The 19,041-nt window shown below is 37.5% G+C and overlaps 5 non-coding genes across 5 annotated transcripts; 1 reads left to right on the top strand and 4 right to left on the bottom strand.

Moving 5' to 3' along the window:
• Positions 1 to 7,923: 7,923 nt before the first annotated feature.
• TRNAA-AGC (transfer RNA alanine (anticodon AGC)) lies at positions 7,924 to 7,996 on the bottom strand. The gene has a single exon. It is a non-coding gene; the product is annotated as a tRNA-Ala (tRNA).
• Positions 7,997 to 12,554: 4,558 nt separating this feature from the next.
• Positions 12,555 to 12,627, top strand: TRNAA-AGC (transfer RNA alanine (anticodon AGC)). Its single transcript has one exon. It is a non-coding gene; the product is annotated as a tRNA-Ala (tRNA).
• A 572-nt stretch (positions 12,628 to 13,199) lies between these two features.
• On the bottom strand, positions 13,200 to 13,272 carry TRNAA-AGC (transfer RNA alanine (anticodon AGC)). The gene has a single exon. It is a non-coding gene; the product is annotated as a tRNA-Ala (tRNA).
• Positions 13,273 to 14,850: 1,578 nt separating this feature from the next.
• On the bottom strand, positions 14,851 to 14,923 carry TRNAA-AGC (transfer RNA alanine (anticodon AGC)). The gene has a single exon. It is a non-coding gene; the product is annotated as a tRNA-Ala (tRNA).
• Positions 14,924 to 17,656: 2,733 nt separating this feature from the next.
• On the bottom strand, positions 17,657 to 17,729 carry TRNAA-AGC (transfer RNA alanine (anticodon AGC)). Its single transcript has one exon. It is a non-coding gene; the product is annotated as a tRNA-Ala (tRNA).
• Between the last annotated feature and the right edge of the window lie 1,312 nt (positions 17,730 to 19,041).

The following is a 19,041-nucleotide window of genomic DNA, read 5'->3' as shown; positions in this document are numbered from 1 at the left end:
CCCTGGAAAGTTACTTCACCCTGAACACCGGTGCGTCGCGTGTGGAACACTTCTACAGGAGTTTTTTCCCGTTCAAATTCTTTCCGCATTTGGTAACGTTCCCCGCTGTCGGTAGATGGCGTTTAGATATCAGCCAATATACGTAAAAAGGGGGAGCTGGGGAGGATGGTGTCTGCGAAAAATAAAGAGGGCAAGAAAGCGAAGGAGATACGTATATAGGGGCTATTTTAAGGACCTAGTTTACATATTGATGCGCGTCCCAAAGTATCCCCAGCGCCGCCGCCAGGGGTCGTTAGTGGAATATGTCGCCAGCCGCGCCGCCAGAGAGAGAGAACTCATTTCAATATTGAAATGTTCTTGCCATCCAATGACTCGGCCCTCGAATATTCTTTCGACTTCGCGCTCGGATGCGACTCTCCACCCACAGCGCCATCTAGCGCTCGTAATGGCGAATCCCCGGACCAGAGAAATATTCTTTTCGTTTCCTACTTCTTTCTTTCGCCACTCAGCGATTGAAATTGAAATTTCGCAGAAGCCAATTTTTTATGAGCTAGTGATTTAGCCTCCCCCCCCCCCTGCGCCTAATAACGTCTTCCCGAAAGGGGGGTAGTAAGGGGGGGGCGCCTTTTGTGGTAAGTGAAATTGAATATTTGATTCACTCCGCGTGGGGACAGGGGGAGAGTGCTAAGATATAAACTGGTCTTATCTTTTTATTTTATTCACTTTATTTTCATAGATGGCGTGGATAGTAGGTTATTATATTTTCGGATAGTGCTATTATGGTTTTGCTGGTAGTTTTCGATAAATTTTAGTTCTCGTTATAATAATAATAATAATAATAATAATCAGCTAGGCTAACATTCAAGCTAGGAGCAACAAACACAAGGAGAACGCAGCTAGCCTTCAAACCCGCTAACGCAGTGTTGTGTACAAATTTCATTGGACGAACCTTTACGCTGATTGTTTTACGGGGGGGGGGATACAATTTCCGAAATTTCCCCTTCCGACGGTAGCAGGCGATAAAGCCTCTAACCAATGAAAAAGTTTTAACACAAGAAAATGAACGACTTTTGACGGGTTGCGTTCTCCTTGTGTGGGGTGCTGTGTTTGTTTCTCCTAGATTCAAGGCACCACCCATAGGCCTAAGTCATCAAGCGACTTTTAAAGCCATTAATTCAGGTGGCCGGGTTACAATTCGTAGGAGGGTGGTGGCAAGCCCTTCATGCAACGTGAGCCAACAGCTCCCTACACTAACTATTAACGTTAACCTCAACAAGTTTTTATGGAAGAGGAAAATGAAGTGCCACAAGTTGGGATCGACCCCGGTTACTCTTGCTGCGAGGCGAATGTTTAAAGGGTTATTGTGGTTTTTGGTTTCAAGGGAAGTATTTAGGGGCGTAGAAACTGCCCCCCCCCCCCATCCCGGAAACGTTTGATATAATTGACACCTAAATTTTTTCTCACAATTTATTTTTATTTTCTTACTTTACAATGACGAAAAGCATTGAATAATTGTTTTTTTTTGTTGCGTTATTACAATTAATATTTGTAAAATCTAGGTTATTTTCATGAAATATCTTACCAAAAAATAATAATAAGTAAAGTAATATTTATTTTGAAGCGTTTTTAGGTGTCCCAAAACCTGCAGATCACCGAGTTTTTGGCAACTGAGAACGCGGAATGTCGGTCATGTTTTCAAACAATTGGGCGTGACTTAACCGGAAAACTTTAGTAACGTTGGCGCCATCTATCCGAGCGACGTAAATCTAATTTCAATTATATCCCTTCATATTAATGGCCTTAGGAAAGAGATAGAAGAAAAAAAAAGCTTTGACTATTGATATAAACGCGAATGTCCGAGGCTTAAAAGCAATTTTTGACTCATTCGCGAATACGATTAAGACTGAAAAGCTGTCGGAATAGTTTTTTAATATAACTGTCATTCGATCCGCCGTGAAAAGCATCGTGCGTCTGGAGAAGGATTATTTCCAGCACCGAGGCCCGTAGGCACCCCAAAAATAGTGACAAAAGCCACCACGAGGCGTCTCATGGTCGTCCTTTCCCCCCTACGAAATTGGGCGCGGATAAAAAAGCATTTACGCTCGATCGCTTATTTGTCGGCGGGGACTTTCCGACTGCGAGATGCGGATATTTATCCCTCGGCCTAATTAGGTATATCGAGTGGCCAGAGCCCCCTTAGACGTATCGCTGCGCTCCGTGAAAAATGCTCCGGAGGGGGTTAGTTTTCACGCCGGGGCTTTTTCCGACAGTTTTGACAGTGGCGAGGTCCCGGGTTCAAATGAGCGTATTGAGCCCCCTCTCGCCCTCAATTATTCCGCTCGAAAATCGTTGTCTCGCTTGGAAGGACTCTTTCGAGGCACCGGCCTCGAGAAACGCCTACTATAAATGTTTCGACCATTTTATTTCTATATATATAGCCGTCGTTTTATGACCGTTAGCATATTTTATAAAAAGGGTTTTTTTGTGTAATTGAAGGGTGTGTAGTCTAAATCAGTGGCGCACCCGTTTGTATATTTAATAAAAAAAATTTTTTTTTGCGTTATTGAAGGGTGTGTAGTCTAAATCAGTGGCGCACCCAAAATGTGTCTAGGGGGTAGGGATAATTACGGCCTTACAGGGCTCGTACACGACCTGGAAAACCTGGAAAAGTCGGGGAATTTGAAAATGTTTCCAAAAGGTCAGGGAAAAATCAGCATATTTTAAAAGGTTTCCAAAAGGTCATTGAAAAATCAGCATATTTTAAAAGGTTTCCAAAATGTCAGGGAAAAGTCAAGGAATTTGAAAATGGTCCCAAAAAGTAAGGGAATTTTAAAATGACCCCAAAAAAATTAGGCAAATAAATTGTTAGAAGAAAATATTTTTCAAGATTTTTACCTCAAACCATTCATTTATTCTACAAAAATGGTCAGAGAATATTTGGCCATTTGGTCAGGGAAAACTAGGAAATGTCGGGTAATTATTATTCCGGAAATTTTGTACGAACCATAAATTAACTAAAGTTAAATATTTAAAAATAGTTTTTTTTAGAGAGATGGTTGACCAACTTAGTCCAGATTTAATAAATTCAGTGACGAATATAGGAGCAACAAACACAAGGAGAACGCAGCTAGCCTTTAAACACGCTAACACAGTGTTATCTACAAATTTCATTGGACGAGCCTTTACGCTGAACGTTTTACGGGCGGGGGGAAGACAATTTCCGTATTTTCCATTTCCGACGGCAGCAGGCGCTAAAGCGTCTAGCCAATGAAAAACGTACACAAGAAAATCCACGACTTTTGACGGGTTGCGTTCTCCTTGTGTGGGGTGCTGTGTTTGTTGCTCCTAGATTACAGTGAGTCGCGACATTTGTGGGAGTAAGGTGGGGTGGCGGAGTGGTTAGCACTTTCGCCTCGCAGCAAGAGGAGCCGGGTTCGATCCCAGCTTGTGGCACTGGGTGAAAACTCGGAACAACTCCTTCTGCGTAGAGTTTGCAAGTTCTCTCCCCGCTGGTTTAAGGGGTTTTCCCCCGAGATCTTCGGTTTCCCCTTCCATAAAAACTTGTTGAGGTTAACGGTAATAGTTAGTGTAGGGAGCTGTTGGCTCGAACGCGTGGCATGCAGGGCTTGTCACCACCCTCCTACGCATTATAACCCGGCCACCTGAATTAAAGGCTTCAAAAGTCGCACGGTGACTTAGGCCTAAGATGGTGCCTTGGGTATTAGCCTAGCTGATTATGAAAATCGAAGTCGTTCAAAAATATACCAATCTTAGTTGAATGGATGGAAATGGAAAAATGTATGTCAAATGGAATGGGAATAAATGGAAAAATGTATGTCAAATGGAATGGGAATGGAGGGAAATGGATTGGAATGCAATGAAATGGATGGGAATGCAATTTTTCCTTCTCATTGAGTTAATGCCCTAGCTTGGACTAGTTCAGTTTGGTCAGCCATGTGGAAAGGTTACCATAAAGCTTTTCATTTAATGATATGATATTAATTAGCCTATTAATAATGTTAAAAATTCTTTGATTGGGGAATACAAATTTCTGGAATATAGGGAATGGATGGGAGATGAAAATTTTTGACGGGACTGGGATGGTAGTGGAATTTTGCTCTACAAGAATTGGCGGGAATGAAAACATTTTTGACTCAATGGCAGCTCTCTATATGACGTAACGATTTGGTTTTAACTAGTGTTGTTAATTTTCCGGAAAAATAAAATGCGGAAAATTTTCCGCAAATCGGAAAAATTCAAAATTGAAACATAAATTACTTTTTAAGGGTTTTTAACTTTTTATCGATATAAAATGTCTAATATCAGTAAACATACTACAAAACATTAATAGTGTTACATTGTTAATCAGTTTAAACTAGTCTATAGACTAGTTTAAACTGATTAACAATGTAACACTATAGAGGTTTAGTTTTACTTTCATATTCGAAAAAATGGGGCGAAAATGCCGCTTTATTTAAATTTGCAAACAATATATTAAACTATTCATGGAATTAAAACTTTTTTATTTATTTTCGGAAAAATACGGAAAATATTCCGGAAAAAAGGTCTCGGTCATTTTCCGCGGAAAAGTTTCCCACTTACAACACTAGTTTTAACGTAACTAGCCTCAATTATATCTATTATCTGTTAAACCTGGTGGAAGAAAAGTTAAATTAGTTGATCAACTATAAATATGGAACTTTATGCAAGGGGAAGCATTGCGGTGAGGATAGTTTCAAGGGTGACAGGTGGAAGAAATTCTAGACTTTTAAGAACTACGCGTCTGAATAGCTCTTTATGTAAAATACGAGAAGTCACGTGATTACGTTAGATTCATCGTGCAGTTAAGGTTAGAGAGCGCGCGCATATTTTTGTTTTTGTTGAGCTCGCGCGAAAACGCACGAGACCCTCTACACGGAAATATTAGGAAGCGCGCGCTCCAAAAAATAACACTTTTTATACCTGTATGCGTACATATTATTTTATAGAAACACTTATTCTAACGTGTAAGCTTCCACAAACCTTGTCTACCTATATACACGATTGCGTTGAGACTCGTGATGCTTAAGCTCTTTAAAAGAATATTAATATCATTATAGTAATTATTGTTAGAGAAAATGGATTTTGTTTTGTGAATTTGATGGTAATATTGAAACTTCTACCGGTATAAAATAATTTTTCCGTGGCTTCTTGTTTTAGATTTACTATCGTTACCTAGAATGTTTTTAAGTTAAAGGGGAACGGTCAAGCTTTAACCAGTTAGATAGCCCTATAGCCCATTAAAAACTAAAATTTATGGCGAAAACCGCCTCAAAAAATATTGAGTAGTTAATTTTTAATAAAAAAAGAAATTTCGGGAAATCGAAAAGCGCGCGTCCGCCGCGACACCCGGTGAGAAGTCGGTGAGACAGACGCAAAAAATTTGTTTTGAACGCACGGCGCGTTCCAGTTATAAGCCTAAATTGCGCGTTTTTAAAAGTTAGGATAGTTCGCAAATCGCTCGTACGGGATTAGGGGCGCTGGCGGCAGCCCCTAAGATGGCGGCGAAAATTCAAACCCAAACACCTGGCGTTATTTTTCGTTTCAACAAAAGCTATTTTTTCAAGACAAAAAAAGGTACGTGTTAGTATATTGAACGTCTTGTTAATCTTTTGATACGGAAATTAGGCTATATTTGGAAAAGCTTGGCTGTTCCCCTTTAATAAAGAATACGCTACCACCTACAAAGATACAGATACTTCTATTAGATTCCCGTTTACCGGCCGAAAGTGTTACTCGAGGAAAGGTGGAGAGGTGTGGTTTTTCGTCCAGGAAACACTAGACAAACAGAGCACACATTCTTGTTAATAGAAAATCAATATTACCCAACACACATTTTGATCTGCCAAATTTTTTTTTAATTATCAGGACCATTACTTCTTTCGTAAGCGAAATATAATAAACTTCTGATTGTACTAAATTCAACTCTACTTCCAAAGTTCGCGACAAATATTAAGAAATGCATTCAAGAAATTGTTTTGAAATGCAGTTCGCGAGTGTAACACAGCCTTTCAAATCAACGCTTTCCTTCGCCACTTGATAAAAAAAAATCAACAACAACAACAAACAAAATGGCATAAAAGAGTAACAAAACTTTGGTTCCTCTATAAATAATATCTTCCAGGCATTGTATAAGGCTTCGAATTCGGGGAGATGGCGGAATGGGCGGAACCGAAGCCTGAGGAGAAATAGTTTCCAAAATTTTTATTGACATTGGCGTCCATTAATCTGGATAAGAAATGACCCCGGTCCAAACCAGAGGGCGCCCTGACAAGTTCTCGGGAAATTCGCTTCTAAATAAGGGGAGGGGGGTGGGCTGGCAAAGGCTTAAAGCGCGACCCCGCCTTTATACGCGCGGGAAGGGCTCGAAAAACCCTTTTTGCAAACGACGCTTAAAATCCGCTTGAAATATAATGTAAAAATGTCCTTCTGCTATATCAGATTTTACTTTGGTAAATGGCCCGTGCCTCCCTCTTTCGGCGAATCTAGTTCATATTGGCACAAAATTTATTGGCGGTTTTTGGTGAAAACTACGCCGAAAATTTACTACTTGGACAGATATAAATTTCGCGTTTTCAAACTGTATATATATATGTAGGCATTGATAAATGCGCGTGAGGGAGCGTTTTTACGGTCGAGCCATTGTTCACCTTTAAATGTGATTTATATCGCTTTTTCTTTCGGGGGAGGGCGAATAGACCTTTCTATAAATTCCAAGTTAAACAGGCCCGATACTTTCACAAAGACAACATAGCGCTACTTCGGTAGGACTTGCAATCTTATTTATTTTTTGTTTCTAAAATTGAATATTTCTATTTGAATGGTATTTTCTGAAGCGTCACCCTAAAGTCGATTTTCAAAATATAGCTAAGGTAGCCTTCGTGAAGATAGTATATTTCAAAATATAGTAAGTCCATAACTGAACTGTTCACAAAATCAATGAGATATAGTTAATTAACTATTTATAATGGTTTGTATGAAACTATAACCGTTCAATGAGTATGAATTTAATAAAGAAATACACTATTTATCCAGACGACTAGGTTTTCAGTTTTGTCAGAGAATCCTTTTTTGAGCCTCTCTGGTTCATGAAAAATAAGGTCAAACCTTCCGCTTCTCTATGCACAAAAGTAAATAACCACATAAGTAGTATTTTATTGAATGGTCTATTGGCCGATTTCATACCTTCTTCCGACTGCCACAGGGTGCCCGGAAATAGTCTGACATTCGCTCAGTAGAGAAAGGATTGTGTAGGACTATTTCTGTAGGAGTAAAACACATCATGTATTTTAACACAGCAACCCACACAAGGAGAACGCAACCCGTCAAAAGTCGTGCATTTTCTTGCATACAGTTTTCATTGGTTAATCGCTTTAGCGCCTGCTGCCGTTGGAAGGGGAAAATTATCTTCCCCCTTTCCGTAAAACGTGCAGCGTAAGTGTTCGTCCCATGAAATTTGTACTACCTTAGCGTGTTTAAAGACTAGCTGCGTTCTCCTTGTGTTTGTTGCTCCTATCAGCCCGGTATTTCATTGGTTCCCTAAAAGTGACGTCTTACGACGGCTTTGAAGAGCAAGGCAGTGACAGAATAGCCTTTAGCAAGTAAATACTAAATATTTTTAATTTAATTTATAAAATTGGAGGTCCATTATCAAAATATTTACTAGGATGGTTAGTTAACATACTTATGCTATACATAATTAATCATAAACTTATGGTTGGTTTTTTTTTAAATGATGTGATTGATTAAATGCAGATGATTGTAGTATTCTCTTTTTGCGTAGATCATCAAAACCCGTTCAATTCTTATGAAAGGAAATGCTAAATATTTTATCAATTAATTGTTTACACGTTTAGATTAAATAAATAAAATTTTATCAAAAATTGGAGGCGCCGGGCATCGATCCCGGTACCTCTCGCATGCTAAGCGAGCGCTCTACCATCTGAGCTACGCCCCCGATACAATCTCAGTGCTTAATATCCTTTTTTCACAAATGTCTGACCCACAAACGAGAAAACACGCTTTGCCCTAAGCCAACTTGTTTCAATAACCAGTTTATTTCCTATTACTGAAGCCGCAGCCAAATCCTGTAGATCAACTTTTCCCTGAGCAGCGGTGCCTGGCGTGTGGAACACTTCTACAGGCGTTATGCTCCTTCGAAAAACGTAATATTAGATTATAGGTGGGCTACGTCCAAATTCTAAGAATTCTTTCGTTGATATTGCGAATTCTCACCTCTCAAATTTTGACGATTCTTCCTACAGGAAATGACGTCATCTCTTCTCACGAGCTCTCTCGAGCATTCTCACTTGGTTAAAAAGGGGTGGTAATTATAAATAAAAATGGCAGCTAATATTCTAGTCAGTTTACTCGAAGAAAATAAATAGTGTGATATTTTTGTGGACGAAAATGGTAAGTTAATTTCCGATGAAATCTTCCTTTTAAATTATAAAATGTTTTCTTCCGTTATATATTGTCGTAAAAATAATATTTATTGTCAAAGGCTTAGTTTACAACGTTCATGGGATTCTTTAGAAGCATCTTTATAGCGTCACAGAGAGAAAAATTATAACGAAGAATTCTTCCTTCGTAGAATTTGGACGCACCTTTGGATTCCATATATTACCTCACCCTAATATGGAGTTAAATGACTGTTTTTCAATAATAGGTAACCAAAGAGTAACAGCTTAACTATTATATTTACATTCACATGTTTTCTTTGCGAGCTTGAGTGCCAATATATATTAAAAAAGTAATGAAAATAAATCGAAAATGGCTGCTAAAACGCATTTCGACTTGTTTTTAACGTAACTAGCGCCAATTATCCCCAGCTTATGTTAAACCTGGGGGCAGAAATTTTAAATATCAATTATTATTATTATTATTATATTATTATTATAATAACTGCCGACCACTTTTATAATCTTAGTTAGTGTTGCTAATTTTCCGGAAAAATGAAATGCGGAAAAATTTCCAGAAAATGTTCGGCAAATCAGAAAAATAAAACATTGAAACATAAATTACTTTTTAAGGGTTTTTAATGTTTTTAACTTTTTATCGATGTAAATTGACTAATATCAGTAAACATACTATAAAAAATTAATAGTGTTACATTGTTAATCAGTTTAAAGCTAGTCTAGAGGTTGAGTTTTACTTTCAGATTCGAAAAAATGAGGCGAAAATGCCGCTTTATTTAAATTTGCAAATAATATAATAGACTAATCGTAGAATTAAAACTTTTTTATTTCTTTCGGAAAAATGTTCCGGAAAAAAGGTCTCCGTTGCAAATGTAAACAGGAGCCCAATTAGCGTGTCCATACAAACAAGGTGGCGCTATATAAGTACATCTTTGACGAAGGTGAGGAGAGAGAAGAGTATTTGAAGCAGAGGGTCTATAAAATGGCCGCTTATTATCATCATGTTGCTATCTTCTTAATCTTGTTATCACTGAACATCTAATTCCCACTTCATCTCTCTCTCCTTTGGGCATATTAATTCTTGTTCTCCCCGCGGGGAGGCGCTGCGGGCGAGAGGAGGAGCGGATCTCGGAGGGGGGAGGGGTGGTGGTCGGAAGTCGTGAGAAGTGACTTGTCGGCCGCAGCTGGCTCCACCGCGCGGAAAAGCGTCCCATTTCCCCTCATTTCACTGGGTTTTCAATAGGCCGTCGCCAGGGTGCGCGGCCGCGCTAGGCGGCGGTTAAACCTCAACCACCCTCTTCCGATTAGGGACTCCCTCTATCGGCAATTGTTTTCCCTAGACGCGGATAAAAAAACAGAGCGAAGCCGTAATCCTCGCGACGGCGGCTCTGAAACTCTAATTGAACGACTTAATGCTGTCTCAGGGGCTGATGTAAAACGTTTTGTATTGCCCGTGATTGGTTCTGCCTCTTACACTCCGCGACCCACGCCCTGTCCGCCTTATGCCTAACCGGGTTTTTGTCGGTCAGTACGCGTAAATAGCTAACCATTTCGGCGCAATTTGGAAGGATGAGGCGAAACGCGACGTCTCGTTTTGAGTTGAAAAATAAATAAAGTAGTTCTTGTATTTTTACCCCTTAACCATATTTAACGAATAAATTTACAATAATAAAATTTTAAATTTTAAGATTCATTCACTGGCAATTATTAAATAATACTAATGTTTAATTAAAAAATAGTGTTATGTTAAAAATGATTTAAATTCGATCGTTTAAATTAGAATATATATTATTTTCGTGATGTCATCTATGCTTTCCGGCATCACGGGCGGCCTTAAAACCATGGGCGCCATCTTTGATGGATAAATTTCAAATACTAAAATTTTAAATTTTAAACATTTTTAACTCAAATAGAATGCTAATGTTTGAATTAAAAAAAATTGTGTAATATTTCATTGTAATATTGATTTTTCTCCTGACGTAGGAGGCTAGTGTCATCCCCCCTTTGGCCCCCATCACTGCCAGCCTTAGAGCGATGGCTGCCATCTTGTATACATTTCTAGCGAATACCACCTATAGAATTTTGTATAGAGTGCGAACTTTGATAGAGTTTTTGAGAATAATTTTTGAAAATTTCACCGAAAATTTATTTATATATATATTTTTTTTTAATTTCGGCGTTTTATTATAGGCGTTGGGAAAAACAGTACGTTCTCAATCTGTTTGATAAGCCTTATCTTTTATCCCTTGTCATTCGCAAAGCGCGTTGCCTCCACGTTCGCCCATCGGCCTTAAACCGCGCGGTTCAAATCCGAATTCCGGAAATATGATATTCGGCGCGGATAATATAGGAATGGATCAAACTGAAATTGAATTCATTGCCTCCGGGATGCGGGAAGGGGCTTAGCCAATAGAAAGATCAGAAAAAGAGGAAGGCAAAAAAATCTCATCATTTCCAATGTCAGCTAACAGACTGGGGAGGGGGGGCTCCGTACATAATAACGCTTAAAGCGAGCTCTGGTGGGGGGGGGGGGGGGAGACTGGGCATAAAAATGTGATTTAGTTCAACGGTGCGTACTGATTGCGCCAAGTGCCGGTGACGTCTATAAGTTGATGAGACAAGGCTCTGCGCGGCGAGTCATCGGAGGGAGCCCCCTGCCCCGCCGCCTGCCCTTTGTCGTGCCCCCCCCCCGGTTGGTCTCCCCTATTATCTTCGGTATGGAGAGGCCCCTGGAGACAGTTATACGCCTTTTTAGACGCTTCGTCGATTTCAATATAACCATCAACTGGGTTTTCTTTTAATTTCATTTTATGTAGACGGAAAGATACGTCCTTGATCCACTCCATATGCTTCCTTGACGTTAGAAGTCTTAGGAGGAATATCCCTATACTTAGATGCAATACTGCTGTGGCTAGGGGGAAACCTACCTCTCTAGGGAGAAATTGATTTTTTTTATGATAATGAACGTGTCTTGATGGCTTTTAGGACTCTAAGAGTTCGTAGTAGTAGTTAGGCTATAGGCTAATAATAATCAGCTAGGCTAATACCCAAGACATCACCTTAGACCCAAGTCATCTAGTGACTTTTAATGCCTTTAAACAGGTGGCCGGTTACAATGCGTAGGACGGTGGTGGCAAGCCCTTCATGCCACGCGAGACAACAGCTCCCTACACTTACTATTACTATTTATACTTTGCTTAGTAGGGAAATCCACCTTGTTTATGGTTAAATTGTAATTTTTTTATTTAAATTAACGTGTTTTGATTTTCTGCATATGCTTTCTTGAAGTTACGAGTCTGTAGTAGAAATACCACTACGCTTAGTTGGACTTATGCTTTGCTTAGTAGGAAAACTACCATTTCTAGCGTAAAATTGTAATTAGTTTCCATTATGATAACGAATGTGTTTTGATCCAGCCCATATACTGACTTGACGTTAAAAAAAAGTATGTAGGAGAAATACATCTATATTTAGGTGGAATTATCCTTTGCTTCGGAGAAAAAACTATGGTGTCTAGCTTGAAATTGTGTTTTTTTTATGACAATAAGCGTGTTTTGAACCCACTAAATAATCCTTACTTTTGTTTTACACTCATAGTGGTAGTAATTGTACCACTTCAACTTTTAAATTATTTCATCTTTTAACGTGAGGTGTAACGATAACTATTTCGACTTGACCAACTTATTTTCAGTCTCGTCGAAGTCAGCGTAAATTTGGCCGGTAAAGATTAAATTAGATTTTGGTTTTTAGGTAATAACTTAAAGTGACGTTTAACTTTCCTTTTAGAGATAATTGTCAGTTACGATACGGAACAGATTTCCGGGCAGCTTTGTTGTTTGGCGACTTGCCTCATTTCTGGTTTTCGAGAAAAAGAGTACTTTGGCCTGGGGTGCTATTTGGGCGTGGTGGTTGTTGACCTCTTTCTTTACCTTCTGGCGCGACTTAGCAGCCACACCGACGGGGAAGAGACAGTTTCCAAGTCTCGCGGGACTCGGTTGACCCAGATTAGTCATATGTTAACAGTGTCTCACTTTATCACTCGTGTTTTGGGCTGACTCGTCAGCTTAAGTTGATTAAGAAAAGGGGGTACTGTCGTGGGGGGGCGTAGCTCAGATGGTAGAGCGCTCGCTTAGCATGCGAGAGGTACCGGGATCGATGCCCGGCGCCTCCAATTTTTCATGATATTTTATTTATTTAATTGTTATTTAATATGAACAATTTCGTTTTGATAAATATCAAAATAAATATAAAATATTTGTATTTTATTTTTATGAATATTTTTATTCAAGTCAAAAAGTATTTTTATTTAAAGGGAGTATGACCTAAATTAGTAAATCGTCTGCTAAGACCTGCTACGATGTAACGTAACTAGTGCCAATTATCCCTAGCTTCTGTGAAACCTGGTGGCAGAATATGAAATTCGAGGATACTCTTTTTTTAGGAAAATAAATTCCCTAAAGCCATCTTTGGTATTTATAGTTTTATTATGATCATAATAATGTTTAGTAATTTAATACGTTTATAGTGGAAAAATTTATTTTCAAATTTCACTTCATTTTTTTTTCAAAAAGTAGGCTTGTGTTTACTACTAATGATGCACAATAGAGTAGCATCTCTCTGTAGCTTTGGGCTATGGCCGCCATTTTGAGAGCAGTTTTTTATCTATTGAAAAAAAGATGGGTGACGTCGACATACGCCACGCCGATATTACTCTATAACCAGATAGTTTAAAATTAACAAAACTGGAGGCGCCGGGCATCGATCCCGGTACCTCTCGCATGCTAAGCGAGCGCTCTACCATCTGAGCTACGCCCCCCACGAAATTACCTCGTTATATGACCCAACATAAAGACATGTTTTGGATTATTGTTAAAGAACTAAGCTTCTGTTTCAAGATTACTACCTTCCTCGGTTCCTCCTTCGGAAAAAGGGCCCGAAAAATTCCAGAATATGATTGGCTGACGTTAAGGAAGGGGAGGAGCTACTCGATTTTCAATCAGATTTTCAAACGACGGTGTGTCCCTTTAAACAAAAGTGTGTGCTTTTTTAATTTATACCAAAGTAATACCTTTTTATTCAATTAGTTTTAAAATATTCCTACCTTTAGTAATCCTTTAGACTAGATTAGTCATAGACTAAGAAATGACATAATTCCGAAGTAATTACTATCTGAGATTTCCAAAGATATTTATAATTTCAAAAGTATTTATATCTCTTAAGATACCGTTTCAGATTTACCAAAAAAAGTTTCGGAAGAAAAAATAGTGCGTGTCGTAGTGTTATTTTTACAAGGTTCATCAATATCTAAAAAGGTTAGAGTTCAAGGGTTTTTGGGGAAAAATTAAAATATTGCCAACTTAGCGATTTTGGTGGCACATATAATTCATTTTGAAAAACACAGTTTCGCTTCGAAAAAAATTGAACTAACAATTGTAAGTTAGTAAAAATCTTAAGTAAATAAATCGTCATTCCAAGAAATCGCCAAGAAGTAATATTTCCGAGAGCCAGGACCTGCAAGTCACTGTTTATATAGTGCTTGTTAAAATAAAAGAAATTTTTACCCTTTACGGCAGCAACAAGCCTTTTCCCATGGCGTTCAATTTAAACTAGGTAGCTCCAAAATATTAGTCTACATAAAATATTTATTTATCAAATTAATAAAATATTAAATTAAATAAAAAAGCTTTTTTAATTGAAGTTTTGCATCATAAAGCAAGAAGCTCCACGTGTTTTGCCTTTTGAAATAGTATAAATATTAAAATTATAATTGATTAGAGATAATTAGAGATGGCGCTAAGGCATAAAATAAGCTGCGCTTGCAGAACTGGTATTCGTCTTGAAATACGTGAAAGTTCAGTTCGGTTATACTTAAAAACAGGGTGCCTCGTCGAATTTACCCTAATGTCCGGGGCTTTTCGTAGTAAGACGTCATCGATACGTCACCCGTGACGCAGCAGCAATATTAAAACAAGAAGGCCAATGTTACTTTATAAAAAGGCGGCAAGCCTATTGACCTACAGAGGCACAGCATTTTATATTACCAGACGTTTATAATAAACCCCGAAGTTTGAACTCTTGAAATATCGTTGCTTCTTACGTCGTTAATTTTTAAAATTGGACTTGAGGCATTTATCCAGCCCAATTTCCACAATTCGCGAGGGGAAGTTAAATTTTGAAGACCAATAATGTGTGGTCACTCTAAAAACGACTTTAAGTCTAAATTAGAACTGGTTAACTGACATACTTATGATAAATATAATCGTACAATTATGGATATTTTTTGTAGTAGTTTTCTCTATAAAAAACTTTTTAATTAATGAGCAAGAAATTGCTAAATATTTATCAATTAATTGTTTACATGTTTAGATTAGATAATTAAAATATAATCAAAAATTGGAGGCGCCGGGCATCGATCCCGGTACCTCTCGCATGCTAAGCGAGCGCTCTACCATCTGAGCTACGCCCCCAATGAAAATTTGATAGTAATGTAAAGTTTTAAAAGAAAGTTTGACCCATAAACGAAAAAACACGTTTCGCCCTTAGCCAACTTGTTTCAATATCCATTTTATTTCCTATTACGGGAGCCGTAGATTCACTTCTCCCTGATCACTGGTGCATAGCGGTGGAGGAGAACTGTGAAGAACATTCTGATCCACTGGGACAGATGGAGACATTTGGACTAAGTGAAAACATCGCGGCTAATCCACCACCCCCGAGCATGGTTTATCTTCTGGCCCCCTACGGAAACGGGCCCTTCAATCGCTATATACTGACCAAGTCTGACCATGACCAAGACTATACTTCACAAATGGAGTACGTTAAGACTGTACCAATAACCATTTCTATGGTGCTTCATTTAATTTAATTTACTTCAGTCAATGCTCTGTTAAAAATAAAGCTTTATAAAATGACTAAACTTGAACTTTTAATTTATTTCGAAACATTTAGGTACTACTATTTATATAATAGATCAATTCTTGATAGGTCTAATAGTTTATTTTAGACCCATTTTACTCTTTTATGTTGAATACAATACCTTTTGAGGTATTGAAAGGTAAGTAGCTCCAACGTTAAGTTCTTACATTTAGTCCTTTTGAATACCCATTTAATTCCCTTAAACGAAGAAAAATATTATAAGTACCAATTTTGAGACTAGTATTTGAATACTACGTTAGTCCTTTTTTAATATATTCTTTAAAATAACACAATGCGAAGATATTCCAATCACCTGGAATATTTAACAGCAGTTAAATTTATTAATGTTTGATAATATATTTTAAATATAGGGGATATTGATTTAGGCATCAAACTATGAGTACCCAAGTAGGGACGATAGGAAGTTATTAATAGCATTATACTACCCTCCGCGTAAATTGACCACGTTAACGTTTAATACAGTGAGTATTTAAAATTAAATGGATAAGGGTGTATAATGGACTGAAAATAAAGTTTGAAGGGTCTAACTTTCAGTCTATGAGTATGAAATAAAATGAATGAAAAGTGAAAAAAAAAATTATAAAGGCCTTAAATTGGAGGGCAGGTCTAAATATGTTCTGTGAACGGTCCTAAATATTGTAAAAAGTTTTAACCACTTTTGAGGTCTAAGTTGAACCTTTATTTCTAACAGTGTGGTATTATCTTATTAGTTTACCACGAAAAAATGTCACAACACTAAATTACACTTTAAATATGTAAATACACTTTATGTATCCGATTCAAAAGGGGTATGTTCAATAAATATTAATTCATTGGTTCATAGTGTGTTGAGAAATTCTACAGGCGATATAATATGGTCCTCACGAAAAATAGCTCTGCGTTGCAAGCTAGCTCTCCCTGAGCTATACCCAGATTTTTCAAATGACACTGGGTTCATTTAAGCTACTTGTTTTCTTCTAAAGCATTACCTTTAACTTCGAAGTTTGACCGTTGGTAACCCTTTTGGGTTTTAGTTTCGTACAGGAAAACCCTTAGAAAATAGTTTACTCATTTAATCAGCTAGGCTAATACCCTTGGCACCACCTTAGGCCTAAGTCATCAAGCGACTTTTAAGCCTATTTCCAAAACTCGCCAGGGAAACTAGTAAAATTGGAACTACGGAATGGACTTTTCATATTTCTCAAAATTAAATTCAGTGAACTAAAATAATTTATTGTCATATTGAGGGGATAATGGTTCAGCCATTTTATTTGTTTGTATACGACGTCATCAAACTCAAAGAAAGTAGAATTTAAACACAGTTCAACAGCAGATACTTTATCATTGGAACTCAATCCTGGTTAAATTCAACGTTGTCCAAAAAAACGCTGAGTACACCTTTTATAGGTATACTAACAAATCAACGTCGAAGCTAATTAGACTATTATTATGCATAACTAATTAGTTTCAGTTATTAATTACGTCTTCATTATTTTTGAGTTAACCTATATCTATGGTTTAAAGTTGTATATTTTGTCAATTTTTACGAATAAAACGTTTTGAAATTTTTATCCAAGGCTTAAGAAAATCTTTATTTTTAATACAATTTTAAATAGTTAATAGTTTTATTCGTGAAAATTGTCAAATAGATATAGGTCAACCTGTATTTAAAATAATGTAATATAAATATTGAGATTTATAAAAAAATATTTACAACTAGATTTGTTGCTTAATATTACGTGTACTTCTCGACCTAGGAAAAATAATATAATACGGCAGAATTATAGAATTGAAATAAGCTTACACTTATCAAAAATTTCCAAAGCGAAACCATCGGTAAGCCTATTAAGTTTTAAGTACGCGTACATTATAATAGTAACAAAGCGTAATTGTTAATACTGGAAAAAGCTATTGTAAAAAAATGATATTTCGGCGGTTTATTACAAAGAAAGCGGCCCGTTTCATGGTTCCTACCGACTCCCACGAAAAAAAGTAAACATCGCCACGTGCTTTTCTTTCCACGTGGTCCAAAAGCCGGACTTGCTATTTCCACATGTGGTAAATGCCACTTTTATAATTCTCATTTCAAATAGAACTTTCCTTTTTAAATTAGATAGTTTTAGCAAATCATAAGCTACGTTAGACTTTGCTTCTTTTCAAACGTCGAGGTGAGACGGAAACGTTTGCGTCCAGGCCTAGTTAACGTAGTGCTAAAATTGATCAATTAGAAGAAATTACTTATTAATTTTCATTTAAAATGTGTAAATTAAATAATAATAAAAATGTGGAGGCGCCGGGCATCGATCCCGGTACCTCTCGCATGCTAAGCGAGCGCTCTACCATCTGAGCTACGCCCCCGTTGGAAGTTAATTTTGTAATGCAAAATTTAAAAGAAAGTTTGACCCATAAACGAAAAAAACACGTTTTGCCCAAGACAACTTGTTTCAATATCCAGTTTATTTCCTATTACGGGAGCCGCACCCAAATCCTGTAGACTAACTTCTCCCTGACCACCGGTGCGTGGCGTGTGGAACACTTCTACAGGCGATATGGCTCGTAAGATTTCCGCGAAGTTACTTTAGTCGAGGGACGTAATATTAGATTAGAATTGAGTTAATGACACCAATATCGCGGTCTCAAATGCGCCCCTGTTAAAGATTAGTATGAGCGCACTAAAAAAATCTATTTCTGGGGTATTGTTAAATAAAATAGTTCAGAAAAAAGGCTGTTATCATCCTTAAATGTGATGGGGCAGATTTGCCCTCATAAAGTGATTTCCATCACATATTATTCAAACGACGCGTGGCACTTTAAGCAAATTGTTTTCTTGAACTTGAAAATGGGTGGCTTTAAAATATTCCTATAGAACTATAGAATTTTAACCTTTGCTAACTGTTTTTTGGTGATAACTTAAATTCTTTGGAAATAGTTTACCATAGACTAAGACACTCATAGACTAAGACATTTGTAATGGTATACGAGAATCTGTGTACGCTGTTTCCCAGATTACCAGTGTAATTATTTTTGAGATTGCAAAAGGTATTCGTAATATCAGTCGAATATAATATTAATGTGTGGGAGTGGTCAGCTAGGCTAATAATACCCATGACCATCTAGTGACTCTTAATGCCTTAAACAGGTGGCCGGGTTACAAAACATACAATGCGTAAGAGGGTGGTAGCACGCTCTTCATGCCACGCGAACCAACAGCTCCGTACACTAACTATTACAGTTAACATCTACAAGTTTTTTTGCGAAGGGTAAACCGAAGATTTCGGCTGATAACCCCTTTATGATTTTATCCAGTGGGAAGAGAACTTGCAAACTCAACGCAAAGGAGCGGTTTCGAGTTTTCTTCCCGCGCCATGTGCTGGAATCGAATCGGGCTCCTCTTGCTGCTAAGCGATAGTGCTAACCACTGCGCCACCCACATAAAATATACTTAAATATAACCATTTAAATTTAATTAGTTTATTTGCTTAAAATCGGTTTAAATAAATAATATTGTGTAAGAGCAAGTGTCAAGTAAGTCGAGATACGTAACTTTTGAAAACATTTCAAAATAAGAATCCTCGAGGGTTTTCAAATTAAGGTTACTTGGTACAAAATTTTCAATATATATTTTCACTTTATTTTAATTAATTTTAATTATTATATTATGCTAGATTTC

This window comes from Leiobunum rupestre, chromosome 4, assembly GCF_980474605.1.
Source record: "Leiobunum rupestre chromosome 4, qqLeiRupe1.1.hap1, whole genome shotgun sequence".
Lineage (NCBI taxonomy): Eukaryota > Metazoa > Arthropoda > Arachnida > Opiliones > Sclerosomatidae > Leiobunum > Leiobunum rupestre.
Note: the sequence above shows the minus strand (reverse complement) of the source record. Positions and strands in the feature narration are given on the sequence as shown.